At 41.7% G+C, this 20,957-nt stretch overlaps 1 long non-coding RNA gene across 2 annotated transcripts; it reads right to left on the bottom strand.

Annotated features, from left to right (window-relative positions):
* Nucleotides 1-27: 27 nt before the first annotated feature.
* Nucleotides 28-4,565, bottom strand: LOC112977936. 2 transcript variants are annotated; one of them, XR_003257708.1, is made up of 3 exons: nt 4,369-4,565; nt 3,776-4,219; nt 28-106 (listed from the first exon to the last, which is right to left on the bottom strand). It is a non-coding gene; the product is annotated as an uncharacterized LOC112977936 (long non-coding RNA). The 2 variants fall into 2 exon arrangements; XR_003257707.1 differs by lacking the exon at nt 28-106 and adding an exon at nt 536-823.
* Between the last annotated feature and the right edge of the window lie 16,392 nt (nt 4,566-20,957).

Below are 20,957 nucleotides of genomic sequence, written 5' to 3'. Positions count from 1 at the left end.
GGGCGCCCCCTGGCGGCAGCGGCTGTGGCGACAGGGCAGCCCACGCGGAGCGGCCCACGGCGAGGGAGGCCCGCGCGGGTACTGCGGCCGTCTGCGTCGTTCCTGACTGAAAGAAATAAAAGTGAACCCACATACGCACGAGAAACTCCCTCAGAAATTGCGCGTTGAGGGCTGCCTCGTAGCTAACAGGCTGTCTACGCGTTTTTATTTAGATGAGGCAGCTGGTTAAAGCTTAACCCAAGCCAGCCTGGGAGGCGAACGCAGGTAGGAGGGAACTTTTTAAAGAAACCGCTTGCAGTCTGCCTGCACCTGGCTGCCACGGGCTGAGAGGTGTGAAATTTGCAGGTCCCCATGCAGGCACACAGGGCAGAAGGCAATGCGGAAAGGGTGTCGTTCGTCACCTAGACCTCTAAAACCCCACTTGTTTCTCCAGCAGGCAGAGGGGCCGAATTTGGCCGAACCCGGGCGGTGCTGCCGAAACACCTCCTCGGGGCACTCTCGGTTAAACCCCGTGGGGCTGCAGCGGCTGCCGGCTGCGGGCGCCGGGGCCCAGCCGTGCTCGGAGCGGGCCTCGCCGGCGGTCCCGCCGCAGGGGCGGCTGGGCCAGCATCCCCAGCTAGCCCAGTGCTGCGTCCCGTCCCGAGCGTCGGCGTCCCGCGGTGAACCCGCAGGCTCCTGCGGCACGGCAGTCACCCGCCCACGAAACGCTCCCAGCCTCCTCCTCCTYCTGTCTCCGCCTTGAGTGCGTAGGAAATGGCTTTTGGCTCTTAGCCACATGGAAACTTCGAAGCGTGTCCTTCATGGGCACTGACTTTCACCATCCCTTTAGCAGATCACAAAGAAGTGGCACTTGATTCAATTCCATAAGCTGCACTATTCCTCAAACACCAGCCAAATAACATCAAGCTCTCAGTATTAATGCACAGTGCATATAAAACCTTTCAGAAATTAAGAGGTCCTTAGGCTGAGAGTAATAAAATGTAATTACTTCCAATGGGAGTTGAACAACAAAATGTTGTTGAGCGTTTGGTTCTTATTTCTTAAGTTAAACCAGAATTAATATATGTAACGAGTCTTCAACATTTCTATTGCATATAGACCTTGTGCATATAACTGTGCTTCATTGTAAAGTTCGGTCTGTCCTTTCTGTCCCTTTTTTTTAGGAACAATGTATTCATAAATATTTAGGGTAGGATAAAAGCCCCTGTAAATTATTATGGTTTCACAATGTTAGGGAACGTAGGAGGGAACTTTTCTGGGTCCTCTTTTTCTTTGCATGGTCTACTCCTAAATTCTGTTCTTAGATATATCATTAGCCCTGCATGTAGACAAGGCCATAAACTAGTTTAACTAGAATTGTTTTGGGATCAGTTTAGTTACAGTGGTGTGAACCTTTATGTGGAAAGACGTAGAAACAAGGTGTAAAAGTTATATTAGCACATTAACACAGGGTTTTAAGGGTATTTAGTTAATTAGGTGTAAAAAATGATTCTATATGAGCCAGTGCAAGCTTTGTATATACACTAGTCTTAGCATTAATTGGAATTAAGCTCCTTTTGTCCTTTTGTTTGGCTGTGTAGGAACTCCGACTAATTTTATATCAGAGCCCTGGTGTAAGTGTATGCTGGTCCCACCAAAAGGAGATTTGCCTTGAAGTATCTGAAATACCTGACAGAATATGCTTTCCTCCTACAGTAGTAATAAAGTTAAAAATCCAGCCATATCAGCTGACTTACTGTTTTCTTTACACTTAAGTATAATATTATTAATTCCTTGTAGATAGTGAAAGTCAACAGCGATGTATTTCAAGACATAAGTATTTTCTCCTATACAACACATTCCAAAGCCTTTGCAAAAAGTCTGTGAGAAGAAAAGCTCTTCAGTGTGCTTACACTTCTAAGGAAAACAGAAGTATAGTGAGCAGTAAGATGAAAAAGTGTCTAGAAGGAGGAAATGTTGCCCCATAAGCTCAACCTTTTTAAAATTACTCTTTGGATAATTATGAAACCTAATGATTTTTCCTGACAAAAACCACTATGGGCTACAGTCACTGGTTTTCCATCAGGGAGTAAATCTGATCTACAGTTTTTGTAAAGGAATAAGTGAATACACGCAAGGCAGGACTTTTAGAGATTCAGTGGTGTTCAGTATATCAAAACACTGAGTATGTCAAAATACTGAGCAGCTGTATGATGAGAACCCAAAGGCCTACAGGCCAGGATGCAGCATCTAGGGAGGGCAATTAAGGTAAAGTGAAAAATGCTTACATGGGTCCTATTATAATTGCTATTTAAATAATCCTATCTGAACTTAACCATTGTACTAAAAAATAATCAAGTCTTGCAGGCTACTTATGCTTATGCAACTTGAAAACAAAATCTATCGGTCGAGCCAGATCCTTGGCACTACTCCAGTAGTTCAAAACAGCTCTAGAGCCAGCTTAACTGCCCCAGCCATAAATATTTTCACTTCTGATACAGCTCTGCAGGGCATAGACCCATTGAGACAACCTATATTTCTCTGTTTCTGAACTCTGGCTCCCAGGACATATGCAAAGAAACGAATGGCATGAGCAGCGTGTACCTGCGCCGCTCTGACTTTCTGCCCCAGGAACACTCCCTCCAGGCCAGGAGGAGCTGATGACTTCTTTAAACAACAAAACAAACCCCAAGCTACATAAACAAAATGTTCACTTTCCCTTTCCTATTTTTTTTTAAATCTTCATCTTTGGAGATACCATCAGAAATGAAAACCTATTGTTTTTTATGTCAACTGATACGGTTCAACCATGTTTGCTTTCTCTTGGCCTCTAGTGAATCAGTCCAGGTAMCAATTTAGAGTTCCTGTAGCTTGTTTTATGCAAACATGCTCTCAAGCTTCTGTCTAGTGAGAAAGTAATGAGAATTTGTAGAGTAATGAAAAAGAGTCAACATTTTACAATGCTGAAAACTGTTAATAATCAACATCAAAAGGCTTTAATCTGTTGACAGTCATATACTTGATTTATACAGCTGGCTGCACTACTCGCTCTTTTTTCAGGCTAACTGGAGGGTGTGTTGAGATGTATCTTGTACAGTGATAGCTCTGGAAACATTGAGGTAACAACTATCCAAAGCAATGGGTTGAATATGAAGGCCTGAGCAACAACTAGTTTCAGCCATAAGTGTGATTTTCCCAGGTTGATGTGAATGAATTAAGAGCAAAGTCACTGCCTCCAGGAGAAAAAAAAATCCCTCTGTTTAGCAGTTGCCTAGAGCAAGGGGACGGAAATTTTGTTGTTGTGTTCCTGTTGCCTAGAGTCATGTAAAACCTTTGCCCTTTTACAACTCTCTACAAATCCTGGGGCTGACTGGGTCTTACACTCTGTGAGGAGAAACAAGAAAGAAAAGAGAGAAAGAGCCCTTTGGGGCCTTGAATGGACCTGAGGGCCAAGCACAGGATTTGGGAAAAAGAAATTTCTTACTGTTTATTTACAAAGACTTTAGAGGAAGGGATAGAGCTGGCCCTTTGTCCTCCTAATAGAAGACTAATTCAAAGACTCAGATACTAACTTCTAAGGCTAGGAAGAAAACGGTATTTTCCCCTTTTATGATAATCAGATCTGTAATGGGAGGAACGCTCAATGTGCACCTAAGAGATAGCTAATGCCAGTTATGAGGAAAAAGAGGGCATTATAGTAAGTGGCCCCAAACAGTACAGAGAGCGCTTCATAGTCTTTTAAAAAGTGTAGTAGGTAACACACAAAAAAAACTATCTAGGGACACCATAAGCTTACCAGGTTTGCTTAGCAAAACAGAGTGACAGCTCAAGCTCTCCAAAGATGGGTGAGCCTCTTTCCAGGTTTAACTGGGAAGGGAGCAGGACAAGGACATCTGAAAGAGATGCTGATTTCAGCTAGTTTAAAGCTGCTTCATTGGCATAAGTGATATCACCTCCTGCCCTCTCTGTTTCTGCAGGTGCATGAAACTCTGTACCAAAGAAAGGTCTTCATCAGTACCATATTTTAAAGGACAGGCTGTGACAATGCTGAAAACATGACAACCAGAAACTTAAAAGGCAACACAGATATCTGTTTGAAAGTACTCTTTTTATCATTTAAGCACTCACCCTCTCCGAATTTGCTCCGTCTCCTTATCACTTTGAGTGAACTTTGGCTCATGAAAAGATAAGCAAAAAGATTATGCACCAGATGATTCAGCTGACTCCCCATTTTGACAGTCTGCAAGGAAAGTAAGTGGTACATAAATGTTATCTCTACAAGGTGAATTTTACCTTGTTTTTCACAGCCCAATTTCAAAACTGATTTCTGTATTTTAGGTTTCTACAAGATAATCTGTATTAGAGTTACAACATTTCTGTTAACATTACCCTTTTCAGCTTGTGAACGCAGGGCAGCTTCCAAGAATTCCTAGTTCCAGAATAATTTAGATCATTAGGAAAAATAAATTGCTAGTATTACTTTAAGTGCATTCTTATCTATCAGAAACACTACTCAGTGTTGGACTGTCGTATCCAGTTTTACAGTACTAGGGTACATCAGAAAGTTAGCTTGCTCTGATGCTATAAAAAAGTTTTCAGAAGAGAAAGAAGTCACAGTTCCTTGGGATATTTATAGTATTTAAGAATGGTTTTAAGTAACTTGTGAAGGCAGATGCCATCGAGTACTCTGTCATAAGTGGTTTTCTTATTCATAACAAGTAATGCATATTGTGGTAAATTTCAAGGTAGGTCCACATTAAACTTGGTGCAAAAAAAAAAACCCTATATGTCTCTATTACTGTATGAATTCCATTTGGGTGTAGTCAATGCCACATTGTATTTTGGTCTTTGTTTTGAGTATAGCCTTCAAACATGTTTTTTAGCCATCAATTTGATAGTATAACCCATGATGGACTTTAACGGACTATGTCTAGGAAGCTCCAACGCAGGTATCAGAGGCACACTGAATGGTGTTACCATTGGGTGGAAAACAGATTTCTTACGATCGGAGCAGCCTTTGAATGGCTTGGCTCCTTCAAGCTAGAACTTCCTGCTCCCTTGGAAATGACGGTGGCTCCTCACACTACATGTGTAAGGCTCCTTCTTTCCAACTACCCATTTCTACATGGCCCAGTCCCACTTATATCTCTGGCCTTACCTTTGCTTCCAACTGTTCAACCCTGATCCCTCCTAACTGCTTCATTCCAAATCATCCTCTCATAAACATCCCTTTTAACAGCTATTCTCAGCTGTCAATGTGCTGTTCTTATTCTAGAATGGCTGTGGTCATAGATTATTCAAAGTTATACTGTCATTGGCAAGTAACAAGTGATTTTGCAGCTGTGTACAAACTTCCAAGATAATAAAGTTGGAACTTCACACCCATGTAGATGAAAATATTTACAGTCATTGTTAAACAGGTTAAAAAGTAGGTCATTCTTTTTTCTTTCTTCTCTTTCTTCTGCCATTTAACATAATGTGTAAGGATTTTCCTTTTACAAGTCACAGAGCTGCCTTAATCAGCACTTCTCTCCCTCTTCATAAAAACCTAAGAAACTGGATTGGGATCTTCTCACATGCTCTCAGTTTAGACCTGTAGTCCAAATCCCATTTTATGCACTGTTAGTATGCTTCTTGCTGGGAGAATGCAGTTCCGCTGATTTCCTCCACTCTGCTTTTCCCTTGTTTTTCATGTGAATGCTTTTACGTAGAACCATGTTTTCTTACTGGGGGAAAAAAAAAAACTTTCTATATGAACAGGCCAAGCATATTTAAAACTATTAACTAAAATTAATAAATGGAAGATAAGTCACTGCATGGTGCACCTTGACAAGCTACTTGAGCTGTTGTTGCTTTGTTGAAGGACTGAAATAATACCCGTCCTGGTTACTGCTCTGTTCTTAGCTGCCCAGTCCTGACTACCACAATTGGTTCACAACCTTATAACTCAACAACCTGTCCCTTTTCCTGTCAACACAGCATTTCCCTAAAGAAATCTGCTGGCCAAATGAATACCTGTAGAGAAGATGAGACAGTTATTCCACATGTATTTTCTTTAAAAAAAATCAGTCATCTGTTGAGGTGATGAGAATTTGGGGAATTTTGTATTATAAATGCACAGATATTTATAGTACATATATAGCTTGCTGGTAGACCAAAACGGCACTCAGGAGACACCAGAATATAGAGAGAAGTACAAACAGGAAATGTTTAATTCTGTCCTAGTGAATTATGTGCAAGACGCAGAGACTGTGGTATCACAGGATTACTTCTGAAAGGCTGAGTGTTCGAATCCTCCAGCATTTGTAAATGCCCTAAGTGAAGTATGGGCTGGAAGAAGAAATGTCAGATTCTGATGGCAGAAGAAATATTTATATTACTGCTAGCCTACAGTTTCCAGTTACTATCTTTAATTAATTATTCCTGAAGTGTATCATATTAGGCATGCCTTATTCAGGTGTTTCTCAAGGGCGGTAAGTGTTTTGTTTGAGCAAAGTATATATAAGGGTTACTGAAAGAGTGACTTCCAGCAAGTAATTCAGTACAGAAATGTAGATTTCATTCAGAGCAAACTATTTTTAAGATGTGTCATCACAGACAGAATAGACTTTGGTTGGTATAAGCTCGTTATTAATGGCTTTCTGATGTTAGGGATGGTATAGGTCTGAATGTGATTAAGTTAGAGGGAATTTTGCCACTCTTCAGTGACAATGGGGTTGAGTCTTGAATTAAAAAATATGAACATCTTAACTAGAGAGTACCTATGCTGGATAATTCAACTAAAACATTACAAAATTTCGGGATAAATGGAAAGAGCAGATCTCAGCATGATCGATTAGAAAGCTCCAGTTGTTAAGATCTAATTATTATGTAAAGAATGGGAAACTTAACCACCCCCCCCCCCCAGTGTTCGGTTTACCATTGTCAGCCTTTTGAGTACCTTATTGCTAGGTGATGCCATGATTAACATCTAACTATGAAGGCAGCTCTAATTGCTTATAATACTGCTTTAGATGTTAGTAATATTATGTACTAAAGCAGAATCCCTAAATCTAGTTTTCAGCATATTAATACAGGAATAATTTGTCTCTCAACCGTTGCTTTGAAACATATTGATTTTTCAGCTTACACATGTTTTCACTTGTTTGTGATCTTATCTTATTCAAATAAGAACGTTTCAGAACCTTACAATTCACCGGTAAGATACAGAATGCAAAATTGTCTGCCCAATTTGACTTCAGAAAAACAAATGCAACCCCACGCAGACAAGGGGAGTCGTATCCAACTGTAATTTGCCTGTGTTCTTAATATTTCAATATTCTGTGAAAGAAAGCAAGTTGGGCAACAGGCTGTTTTGACTTCATATCCAGTACACTTTCAGGTTTCTCTAGTCTCAAAAGCCAAGAACATAGTCTGAAGATGCCACAAAGCTTCATCAGGCTTAAAGCAAGGCTTTAAAAGCAAGGTGGGTTTTTGTAGGTCTTTGTTACCATCCTTTGGAATAAAGGAAAAGTTTTGATATGGATTAAAAAAACACTGCTGAGACCTAAGACTTCTGCACCCATTACATGTATGATTTATGCTTTGAGGGAGGGAACCTTGGATAGGAGCTGGTTAGATTTGCTTTTCCTGCTGAAACAAACACTGAGCTTGAAGGGTTTTGTCCGAAGGCGGCTGCAGCGGCTGGCTGCGGGCAGTCCTGCAGCGGGGCTCTGGTGGCTCCCCAGCCGGGACACCGCATCGCCCAGTCTCTAGCCCCCGGCAAACGGTTTGTTGGGACTCAGCATCCGAATTGTCCATCTCAACACTGCCTGACATGACTTCCTCAAAGAGCAGTTTGTGACTTTTCCAGGAAAAGCTCAACCCGCGCAAGCGTGGCCCTTGCTGCCGCGGAGGAAGCGGGGTCAGCTTCGGAGCGAGCGGCCTGCTCACGGCTCTGGGTTATTAACCTGGCAGCTTGCAAGCAAGCCTCCCGCAGCCCCCCGGATCCTGTCTCAGCCCCCGAGCCAGCAAGCCAGAGCTGCAGCCTTGTCAGCGGCTGTGCTTTCCGGCTCAGTCCAAACAATCTTTCTGATTCCTTGCCTCTGAGTGTGGTTTCATTGGGGAAAAACTTGTTTGTCACCCTCAGCACCAGGGAGGACAGGACCTGACATTTCAAAGTACTTGGTTCGTCCCCTGCAAGACTTGATATTTCTTGCCCGTGTTATGCAAGGCCGTCCTACTCGAAGTGTCACAGAACTATTTGGCAAGATCTACCAGCGCCTTTCTTTACAGGCAGGGCCCCTCTTTCAATCTTGACTGACTGGAAAGTGTTTACCAGTTTGTGTGTGTTTTATTTTAATTTCATCTGTGCAGATCTGGAGTGTGCCTGCCTAAAAATATCTACTTATAGGGTGCTTGGGGAACCACTGTTTTCTCCAGGGACTAGATCATGTTTTCAAGGCATATCTTGCCATGGAAACAGTCGGCTAATGAAGGATCTGAATTGGATTTCTCTGCATCAACATCTCAGTCATTCATTCAACCAGGTGGCAAATCCTCATTACAAAATAAAGGCTGTAATCCAAAATGAAGGCTACAATAAAAGCAGGACCCCAAAACAAAGGGTTCACAGTTAATACAGACTAGCAATCTGTGATATCTTTGCCAAATCAAAATTAATAGTGCAGTGGTACCTGCCAAATAGGATAAGGAATTTTTCAAGTTTTATTACAAAAAGCTTTATAGTCAAATCTGAATACATTTCAGACTTACCTATGAATTAAAATTGTGTGTTAAATCAGAGACCCAAATGTGTGACTAGAATCTATTTCAGTAAATGCAACTGAATTCCAGACATCACAGCATGATTTCCAAAATGTTATTCAAAACAATTGAATATGTATTTTAAAGTGAGCTTAATCTTGTCCACATTTTGCAGAAAATCGTTTGGATATGTATACTACTGCAATTTTCCATTACACCTTAGCAATGAAATAAATGATGTGGTACATTTGTTGTTTTTTAAATTGTTCTCAAATGGCATCTTACTTGAATTTTATAAATCTGTTATAATATTCAAAAAAGGAAAATGGAAATCAAAGACTATGATCCTACAAACAAACACTCACATGAACATCATCATTAACTTTAATAAAATACTAGTATGCTATTAGATGCTGCTATACCAAGAATTAATAAAAGTTTTCTAATATTAAGAGTCTTTGCTGAACCAATACGAAACTGTTTCAGCATTAACTGTAAGGAGTTATTCAGATTTTCAGATTATTAATGAAATTATCAAGAATTTCTAAATCTACACCACCCCATTAAAAAAAAAAGTTTGGGGAAAAATCAGATGTTTCTTTGATAATGTACCACACTGAAATGCATAGACCCCAGGGATGGATGTAGAAAGATCTGTCCTAGAACATTCCTTTATACTTGTGATCAGAACAAGAGACAAAGAGTGTTCCCAAAAAATCCACCATGTGTTTGACAGCCCTTAGTGAAGACTGAAGAAAGACTTTAGAAATCTGAGTTTGTCCAGGCAGAGCACACAGTTACTGTCAGCTTCGGTAAGTCTCACTGTATTTTATTAAAGATGAATTAAGAATCTTAATCCATAATAGCAGTTTACTATACAGTCAGTCCTGGATAGAAAAATTACTAATCGTTTGGTACTATTAGCTGGCAAGTGTTGTGTGGACAGGAGGATGTCAGTAACGAAAGAGTTTTCTTACCAATTTCCTTTGCTTTCATTAGCTCTTTTCTCTCTTTTGTGTGAAAGGGTAGTGAGACAATTTCATTCCTTATCCTCATTACTCTGTGGACATATTATTTTGTGTCTGATTCTCATTCAGCACAATTTGTACCTCTATCATGATGCTGGCACAGTAAAAAGTGTGCAAGGAACATCGTGCCAGAAGGTGAGGAAAAAAAGCTATAGAAGAGCTATCTAAGTGAAAATGTTTAAAAGTCAAAGCGAGGGCACATGTTTGACTTCACAAAAGAAAATGCCGGTTTCTGTTGCAATGTTGGTTACACAATCACATAAGGTTTTATTTTTAAAAGCAAGTAAAAAATTATAGTGCATCAGCTCCTCAACTGGTGTAAATCAACATAGTTTTATTGACTTTGATGGAGCTATGTCGATTTATACCAGATGAGGATTTGGCCCACTGTATGGAGATATTTTTATTTCTCTTCTCACTCTATCAGTTAAGGAAAGGGTAATAATCAGCAAGCTGGAAGCAATTATGTGTGTGTGAGGAGGGGGTAGTTTCATAATAGCTAACTTGATATTATTTCCTGTAAAATGCATCAGGAGAATAGAGCCTGGAGCCTGCTGACCAGTTTGTTTTGTAAAGAAATATTTGTTCAAATCTGTTTATAATAATTTGTCAAACGATGGCAGACTCAGCTCAAGCACTTGACTTCATCTGACACCAGGGGCAGCAGCTCTGGCGCTGACCAGGGCAGTGAGTGGTGGCTCATTAGGAAAGACCCAAGCAAAATCTGGCTTTCTTCTACATCCATGTAAATCTGCAGTAATTCTACCCAAAGCAGTAGAAATAGTCCTTATTTACAACAGTGTGCTTAAAAGCAAAATTTGGCTGAGTTTTCAACTAAGCATTTATAAGCTGTTTCTGGCAGCAAATAAGAAAGGGGGAGGGGAAGATTATTCATTGCAGATGCTTTGTAAGATTAACAGAGGCTTTCTGGTGACAATAAAGTCTACTAACATAGTCACTTTTGGAAAATGCTTTTTAAAATGTGATTTGAGGGAGTTTTCTGTCATGTTTTAATTCTTAGTGCTTTTTGTGGCAGTAAAAAGTGCTAACCAAGACCTCAAGTGAAACAGCCTAAGCTTTTCTCTTCACCCTGGCTAGGCAGATCAGTCCTGACCTGCAATACCGAGTGGGCTAAAGCAATTTATGGAATCTAAGAATTCTAATAAATCATTTTGGATAAATGTATTTGGTAAAGTTCAGTTTTAATTATTGTAAAGCAGCCACACATTGACAAGAGGGCCAAAGAAACAGCTGAAGACATAAATACCACTATAGTAAATTGAAAGGTTTAACAAATTATTTTTAAGTTATAATGCAGATTATTTTAAAGTACCAATACTAACACTGTTATCACTAAAGTCTTGCAGCAAGCGTTGTGATATAGCTTATTCATCTGTAATCTTATCTCTTAGGGATGCTTTTAAACATATTTTTGTAATGTTTTAAACTTACAGATATCATTAAGGTCCTGCACTCCCTGTAAGAGCGGGTGCAGTTGAACTAGTCTGAAGGCAGTTCTGTTGTTACAGCTCGTTTCCATATGGCTACCGCGTTCTGAACTGATCTACAGTTACATTGATCCAAAAAGTGGTATGTAGGTGAACCCTTAAGCACTAGCAGATAACTCATAAAAGACTGGAGAACACTTGGTCAAGAAATTACTCTGGAAAGATTCATAAATGCAGATCTTGCCCAAACTGCGGAGAGCTCCATGAAGCAATGCGGCTCTTCCCCGTGCAGGCCCTCTCGAGCACGCTCTGCTATCTTTTCCTGGGAAAGGTCAGGTAGCCTATTAATCACACTGTTGTCTTTGATTTGTGGTATATATATGCCCACTGCTTCCTGGATCCTTTTGAAGCATGGAACAATAAGCAGCTTTCCAAGGAAAGAGTAATATGCTTGTTTTGGATTTCTTTTTTTTTTTCAGTAGCTCAAACACAATCTCTTTAAAACCAACATAACATGAGGCACTATTTCAACTAGGATAAATGACAGTGTTCTGACATTATATTTAAAACCGTTTTCTCATAGTGAATATATAACTTGCAGTATAAGCTGCTAGTTTGGTATTTTGTATCTTTTACAAGTTTCTTTAATCACTTTTCCAACTATTCATGGAAATTCATGGGTTGCTTTTTCCCAGTATGTTTCACACTTATATGCTCTTCTGTACTGGAAAAGGCATCTGCAGGTTCATTAGCATCCTTTCTAGTGACAACATAGAATTGAAAAGCAAATGCAGTATTGTAACCAGTACTACCTCCTGACTGACTGAATTTCTACCATTGTATGCATTGTATTGAAAAAATATTCTATATTTTTATAAATACATGCACCCAAATCCTTTTTGCTATTTAATATATTGCATGAAACATAACTGCTTACAAACAGTATTCCTAGAATCAATACCGCAAAATCAGTTCAGCCTAAGAATAATTTTAAAAGAACGAGAAAACTTTGAGTATGACACATCAGTGAAATGAAGGTAGGCTCTTTTCATTACTTTTCTGCTTAGGTTTTAAATCTTTACAGAAAAAAAAATGATAAAAAGATCATCTTCAAATCTGCTGTATACCGTGAAGATGATGTCCCAGCTAACTGTGATGTGAACAGAGATTATGACTGAAGTCAGGAATACACAGAAGATTAAATCCTGAACCATAACCCTGTTTTCACAGAAACGTATTAAGGAAACAAAATAGAATGACATACCTAAGCCAAAGCATTTCTAAATAAGGCATCTGTCAGATTTTTCCATGAGGTGTAGGCAGTTCAAGATTTGCTTTGACAGAATTTGATATTGTTGCATTTTTGTTTTGCTCAGCCTTCAGGGTAAAGGTGGCTCAAAATCTGAAGATGAATTTCAGGGACAAGCTGAGCAGTAGCTAGAAAAAAAGAATATTATAGTAATTACAACTTCATAAGTGTCAGCTTATCTTTAACTTGAGGCAACACAGGATGAGATCGCCATTAAACTAAGCAAAGCTTAAATGTATGAATGAATTGGAGTTTGGTGTCAAACTATGTACAGGATCAGATATTGCTGCAATATCTGATCCTGTGCGTATTGCCAGAGTTAGTGCTCAGCGCAGCAGGGCTGCAAGCCATAGGCACAGTTCCTCATAGGGAACATCTGTGGGATGCAGTTCATCATTGGTTGGTCTTGATCAAGGACCGAGATAATCCCATCCCCGAGCAGAAGTGAACTCTGCCGGGTGATCTCCGAAAGGCAGCTCGCAGGGTTCTGCCGGGCCCAGCGCTGATCACTCTCAGTTCTCGTCCCTCGCTCCCACCGAGGCGTTGGGGCAGGGACCAGGCACCCGCTTTGCCCCAGCTGTACCCGTTGGCAGATGACCCCTGGCCAGGTAGGACTAAGGTAAAAAACTGGCAAACTGTGACAAGTTGCCTCCAACTCATCTAGCCTGATCTGAGAGGAAATATTAATCATGTCTCTACTGTTGAAAATGAAGCTCGGCTTTTCTGAGGTATATATTTAGGGTCCTGGAGGCTTGCCTCCTAAGGTTACTATTTTTTTAACTATACATGCAGTTAATCAGTTCACCAGTTGGAAATAAATCTTTGGAAGCAAGAGGCACCCACCTCTTTTTGATTATCACTTTCCCATCATTTTTATGACTACTGGAAAAAAGAGGGCTGGAAGGGRTCTCTGAAGGTCATCTATTCCACCTTCTATCCTAAGGCAGGCTAAAACAGTAAAGATCAAATTGCTGGCATATCTTCACTCACACTATCTATTTCTAGTGTGCAGCCTGTATCTGACTGCTGCGAGGTTTTACAAAAAGAATTAGCGTAGCACTTACAGCTCCTCAGGGAAGAAATGCAAACAAGAATGGAAGCAATAGAATGACTTTTAAAATGCTGTTACTCAGCTTGGCCTCTGATTTAGTATCAGTTTAGTAGAACTGTTAATTAAAAAACTTAATTTGATTACTCTGGTTAGTCCGGAAATTTAAGCAGCTAGTGTCAAGGCCCACAGAGCCTGAGACCAGATACAGTCTAATTACCAGACTGGAATTTTTTAATTACTACAGATAAGAGTATTGGGGGAAAATTGTCATGATTCAGAATTCAGAAACCACATCCTCCCTGTTTTCTAGCCATCCCACTCAGCCTCTGAGAGGGAGTGTTGAGTTCAGAGTGCTGCAAGTGGAGGCAGATAACCACATCCCCAATGTGCTGTCATCCCCAGACAGCAGAATTTCCGACGTGCCTCTGTTTAACAAAGGGAAGTGATGAAAACAAAGAGGATGTAGTAACCTCACTCGTTAGCAGGTGCCTTCACGATAATTACTCATAGTTGTCCTGGGCCTACAGGCAAAATTTCCATTGACTTTTTGGCAAACTTCTGCCATGTCTTCACTTAGAAAATTTAAGATGGATCAGCTAAAGGCATGAAGACAACACAAACAATTTAAGGCATCTTAAACCCTATATAGATGCCTTCACTTGGGAGCAAAGTGTGTATAGAGCTCTAACAGATATCCCCTGTTGAATGTCAGCTTTGCTGAAAATGGTTTAAATGGAAACCTCCACCTTGGGGTTGAACACATTTTAAGGACTCCAACCGATGGGCTCTGTTGGACCAAACAGCAGCAATCTTTAGCACAGCACCTCCCTCAGCGGCTGCCGTGGCCCTGTCCCGGTGCTGCCTGTCCCAAGAGCAGGGAACGGGGAGCGGATGCTGGTGAGGGCAGTTTCACCTCGGATCCYGGCCTGGGCACTGCGCTGCCTGCAGCAGCAAGCCTCTGCTTTCGCCACCGCTGCTGCAGAGACAACGACCTCTGGCAGTACGATGGAGGAGAGGACAGGAAGGTAACATTTAACTGTCATTGCTAAATCTGACAGAGTCCAACCCTGATGTCTCACACTCAATCGATTTGCCAAAATCTTCTGCAGTGTCCTCATACAGACAACTTCTTCACATGCATAATAATTTAACCACAGTGAAAGTTTTGCTCAAAGCAAAGCATAAGAGAGTGCAGATGCGGTGCAAGCAGAAAGCATAAAAGATTTAACAGCCCTTTTATAGCTTTGATCTGGGGCTGCCCAGGGTAATTTTCTGGGTTACAGTAAACCCATTCCCCCTGCCAGCAGCAATGCCTACAGCAAAATGAACACGGGCCCTGTCTCCTCCCACTCACAACACACCACCCCTTGCATCTGGGCATATCTGCCAAGTTTTGTGCATCTCTCTGTCTGGCACCTATGCAAATTAAGCAAGCTATATGTAATTTATATGTGGCCATAAGTACTACTTCTGAAAACAGTGGCTTTAGGGGTGGTTAAAAGTGTTAGGCTGAGCTGAGGCTTCCCACAAAGGGTTCCTTCAAGTAGCAGGCAAGCATGTAAAAGCATCAGGGAGATGGCAACAAGGTCTTCTTGCTAGCCAATCTCAAATGAGACCTGTATTTTTGTGAGACACACAGGTAACAGGTGAAGACCAATAAGCACAAGGGAGTGGAAAGATAATGTGGAAGCTGAGCAGGAAGAAACTTAAAAGAGGGTTGTTACAAGTGGAAAGAGAACTAATAGCGACCATCCCATGTTGTTTCCAAGTAAGGTTCTGCCTGTCTCTGAAAGCCCTCTGTTAGCAAAGTACTTCTCCTGTCCACCACTCCTTTTCCTCCCCTTCTCCCTAATCCACCTCTTCCTCTGCATTGCATTCCTTGTGCTTTAAAACTGCTCTGGAAATAGAGAGCACCCTGAAAAGGAAGAGGAGGCTGTCTGCCAGCTGTGCATCACCCCAGCTCCTGGTGACAGAAGCAGAAACCACAGCCTACAGTAGCTCACTTGCCCAAAGCAGTTTTTCTTAATTGTTTCGGAACAAGTCTTGCTGCTCCTGCTTTTCTTTCTCACCTTCCTGCTCTCCCATCTCACATGGAGGCTGGCTAGGAACCAGCTGCACAGAGGGAGCTGCCACGCACATATCCAGGGGAACCAGTTTGGGCAGGAAGCAGTTCCAGAGTCTGTTGACCTCTGTACTCCTGCTCCTGCACTGAGATGAGGCGTGATGGGACAGCCCGGGTGGATTTCCCAAAGCGTTGTAGGGAGAGTAAAGGGGAGAACAGAGTTGGGAGAGGTGGGATGGTTCTGCCAGGCAGAAGAGAGAAAACTGGCCAGGTCACACAAGAAACAAAGTGGGAGGCTGATCTGTGGGGAGACTTGGCAAACCCAGAGGCCGCAGCAGCACAGGGTTGGGCTCTTCAGGGCTGAAAGAAGATGGAAAGGCCACGGTGCCAAAACTGAGCAGGACTCATCTGTAGGCTCAGCTCATGATTGGGGTGTTAGGCTTTTCCTCTTCTCTGTAAAGCCTTGTGCTGTACATTGCCGCTTTTCCCACCAGACAAATACCAGTGTTTACTTCTCTGGGATGCCAAGAAGTTTGCTCCCGGTTTTTCATGTGCTGTGATCACAGTGGTGAGATGAGCCTCATGGGCTGGGAATACCTGCTTTACAGCCTAGACAGCTCTGCCAGTTAATCTAGGTTGTGAGCATGGATGGCATCCACACATACAAGATGCAGGTCTGCACTCCTCTATGCCAGGACTCATCGCTATTACATTAAGGCCTGCACAGGGGGGATTATTTTCTGACCAGCTGTGTGTCTTTTCCACTTCCTTCACGCTCTTGTAGCCACTTACACGAAGGACAAAGGAAAAATCCAGAGTCAAATACTGTAAGGCAGTAGTTTCTACAGAACAGTGAAAAACAGTCTGTGCTACTGCAAGGCTAGTAGTTTACAGGTTAAATAGTCTGGTTACAAGCCTCAGGAAAATACCCTTAGTTACTAAATAAAAACTTGTCCCTGTTATTTGTGTGAGCTGAACCATATGTACAGTTATGATGAAATGTGGGTGCTGCAATTAACTTCTGCTAATTCAGAGCGTGAATATCAACTCAAACTGATGAGTGGTAAGAAGAAAAAATAGTAAAACATGTAAGAACATCCTTCTGTTACCAGAGAGTGTTCAGGGTGGCATCAACTGCTCTGAATATACAGTCTGGGCAAAATAGTTGCCCCCACTCCCATATCCCCCCCAAAAAACAGCAGCAAAAGACAAAGAGCAAGACAGGCAGACCACAGCAGCTCAGACAAAAAGGAGTGCAGTGTTGGATTGTCATATACGTACTGTAAAAGAGGATCAATTTGAAAAGGATTAGAAAATTTCACAGAAGCCACCCTGCCATCTATATAAGCAAAAATTAATCTAATTCTCATGCAGTGCTTATTTGTGCTGTTCCTGCATGCAAAGCCCTCTCAGAACTAAACAACCACTCATTTTTGGATTCCTCTTACCTACAGGAAAGCCTGAGGAGTGTGGGAGGGAAGAAAATAGTAGCCCTAAAAGCTGTCCTTGGCCTCCTAGACCTTAGCTTGTAGAAGAGACCTTTGGGATAACTACTAGCCAGCACAAATTTGGCTATTCTGCAAGTTAAAGTATTTTTCATTAGAGCAACAAAATAATGCAGATATGGAGGAACTTCAAAGGTAGCTTAAAGCCATTTTTGTACTTTCTCCCTCAGCCCACACCTTTGGCTGTAGCTCAGGATCTGAAATCTGTGCATAAATAGGTTTAAAGATTTATCTTTTGAAGTCCCAATGCCCTGAGTTAAAGGTGGAGAGCTGATAAGAACTGAAAGAAATTCACTGAAGTCTTACACACATGGAGTTTCACCAGTGGGCATCTGAACCAGCACACTCCCCGTTACTTTTATCTAACCATTTCCTTTCTCAGCACTTTCGGATAGGTCACGACCGCTGCTGTAAGGTGAACTCTTATACTGTGCAGGCCTCTGTTTCAGAGGTGCTGATGCTCAGGTACCTGCCAAGGATGGATGAGTGGCGTGTGGAAACCTCTGTGCCGGTGCCAGACTTCTTCTGGCACTAGAACCAACAGGTCTTCAGTTCCTGTGCACGCCTCCAAGGCACTGCTTCCCTGGAACCGATGGAGCATGCTTCACTCTGGAGCCACACCAGTGTCAGAGTGGAGGCATGGAGCAGCACACAAGCTAGAAAGCTCTGCCAGGCCCGAGTTTAGGCTCCTTTCCAAAACTGGCACTCATCAGGAAGCAATAAGCAAGAGCCCAAGGAGCAGAGGTTAGGGGAGCAGAGGTTAGGGAACAGCACTGCAGAGAGACAGGACACAGCAGAGCTGGCAGGGGTTGAGGATGGGCCAAAGAGGCAGGATCAAGCTGGTGGGCAAGAAATGCCAAGAGGATAACAGCAAAGAGCCAGGATGGTGAGGCAGCAGCAGGAGGTGGCCCAAAAGCAGGAACTGGAAGACAGTACTCCAAGCCTATCCGAACAAAAAAGGAAATACATCTGAAAGGTAGGTCTCTGGCTACATGCTACAACTGTGCATGCACAAGTAATGCGGCATAGGTAGCACTACCAGAAAGCTGGAATAACACCAACACAGCTAAATGTCAGTAGTAGCCTAGAGAGGGAACTTCACTCTGAAAAATGCATAGCTGTGAAATCCATACACAAAACTAATGTCTGCTTCTATTAGTACCAAAACAGCAGTTTGACCTAAATAGCAATTTGTTTGGCTTTGCAAAACAGACAGCAATAAGGTCCAAAATATGAGTCATTAAAAAATAAAAAAAGCCCAACAACGTGTACTGTACTCCACAATCAGCCCCTTCCTGAAAGGAGGCCAAAAGCTGTACATATTTTGGAGTCTTCTCTTCCATAGCAAATCTTAGTGCCACTGCAGAATTTTTGGCTGACACCTTCATGACACTGAAATAGAGAGAATCAGTCTACGAAATGCAGATTTTAACTAGGCAGTGGAGTTCCTTACTAATTCCAGTAAGTGCGTAAGAATTACAGACTCAGACTATTGCAACACCGCATGTTGTACATACATGTGCACTATTTTTGATTATAAAATCCTTGAATTCCCACTATGACCTAGTCATTGTCTGGCTGTATTTGGGATTTTTGATGATGACCTTCTAGTTGCGGGGTTTTTGCCCTGGCAGGATCAGAGCTCTGACAATGACCTACTAGTCATTGATCCAGTCTTTCTAAATGTCCAAGTGGGAGAGGATCCGTGAGAAGTTCTGAGGCACTACTAAAAGGTTATTATCAGCGCGGACTTCTGAAAGAGATGCCTCTGCTACGTATACATAGCACAGCATGCTGGTAAGTTCAGGTAGTCTTTTTCCTAGCCTGTGGTAGTTCATAACTGAATATATTTCCTGTTCAAAATGCTTTCAAAATTCCCCAGAAAATTTATGAGCTTATGCAGACCATCTACTTGCACACCTTAAGTAGGATTGAAATAAAATATACAGGCATCTATTAGCTCTAGTACAGAATACTGCTCCTCAATATCTAGCCCTGTTTATTGGGCAAGCACTTGTGCAACATCCTGCTTTGTTTTATTTTACTTTCTAGCCACTAAGCCTCATGTTTTGTTAGTTTTCCATTTAACTTATTACAAAAATTGTTAACTTATTACAAAAATTGTTAATTTTTCCTTTATTTGTTTCTTTGTTCAAGCACTTGGAAGTAAAGCTGGCAGCTCCACCCAAATTACTCTTTTCATTTCTCCAATGTCTTTGCTTCTTTCATCTGTGGTATCAGTTTGGCGTCTTAAACATTTTGCCAGGAACCTGCCAGTGATGTTCCTCTCCCTTCCTCCCTCCATTGTGTACTATTCATCTTCTTAATGACATTTTAAAAATAGAAACTATTCCTTTTAACAGCTATGTGTGCATATTTCCATGCTCACAATTATAAGCTCAGTTTATGTATCGACCACAAAAAGTGCACTCACCAATAATACAGCAGGCCATGTGTATGCAACTACCTCATTTACACAATCACAATAACAACACATAATTCAATGTCCCATCTGTAAGATAGGAAATAATATTTCCTTTCTTCTACCTCTATGTGCATAATACACTCTTGAGGATAAGCAGAGTCTCATTTTGTATATGGCTATGCATACACATACACAATACACACTCTGCAAACAATCAGAGCCCGATTTCAGTTGGGGTCTTTAGCAGCCCTAGTGAAAATACTCAGCTTCAAATTTTTGCATGAAATCTCTTGCCGACTTTCCCCTTTCATGCTATTTCTAGCCCAGGCTGACAGTTTTGGCTGGCTGCCTTCCACACTCCCACAAACCTGGGAAAAACAGTTAAGCAGAAATGCTACAGGAGAGAGGCAGAGCCTTCCCTCTCCCCCACTTGCCCTCAGGGCCTTTGGTGGGTTTTGGAGCAGGTAATGAAAGAGGGAGCTTCCAGAACCATTTTCATTCAAAAAAAGGGCAAATCAGGAAGAGCCCAGAGCTTAGGACTCTGTTGCGCCCTGTGACCAAAAAAAAAAAAAAAAAAGAAAAAGAAAAAAAAGTGTGTTCCTCTCTTCTTTCAGTCCCAAAAAGAGAAAGGAGAGGGACCTCATCAGAAGAATGAATCTGAAAATCCCTCAGAAATAGGGCCTAGAGGTAAAAGTACCACCACAGGTGCAGGAGGAGAAGGGATGTAGCACAGGTCATGCAGCAGAAATGGAGGCAGGGGAGATGCAAAATGCTTAGTTGAAAAAAACCTTTCAACTAATATAGAACTTCTGGGTTTGAGTTTAAGATTTATTTGTTTATCTTTATTTTGGGGATTGGCATTCCTGAAGGAGATAAATGGTGAAAGAGTCCCAAGTGCATTAACGTAGGGGATCTGCTATGGGATACTCCTGACACAATCAGCTCTAACCCTTCAGAATACTGCTAAGTCATTCCCGTCAGAAAAGACTTGGCCCTAGGAAGTCACACAAATATTTCATTTTTTTTTTAAATGCTTCAAGCTGCAGAGTTGAAGGAATTAAAAAATTATTTAAGCATCATGCTTAAAAAAAACCACCAAACCTCTTCCTTCCCCAAAACACTGTGCCACATTGATCTGTTCTCAAATGAGTACAAGTATAGACATTTCCAGAAAGAGCATTTAACATGCATTTATTGGCCAAACAGCATTGCCTCCTTCTCCACTGATTTCCTCAAACACATGCCCCTCTACTGCATAGGGTTTGTGACAGCCCAAGGGCAAATTTTGAGAGGCCATTTGTTAAAATCCTGGCAATGAGCGGCRGCATTGTCTACACCGAGCTCCGGCTTCACTGCGGAGGGGGAGCCGCAGCCTGCCTCCCTGCAACTGGGGCCGTCGCTCTCA

Source organism: Apteryx rowi, unplaced genomic scaffold (genome assembly GCF_003343035.1).
Source record: "Apteryx rowi isolate R43461 unplaced genomic scaffold, aptRow1 scaffold_88, whole genome shotgun sequence".
Taxonomy (NCBI): domain Eukaryota; kingdom Metazoa; phylum Chordata; class Aves; order Apterygiformes; family Apterygidae; genus Apteryx; species Apteryx rowi.
Note: the sequence above shows the minus strand (reverse complement) of the source record. Positions and strands in the feature narration are given on the sequence as shown.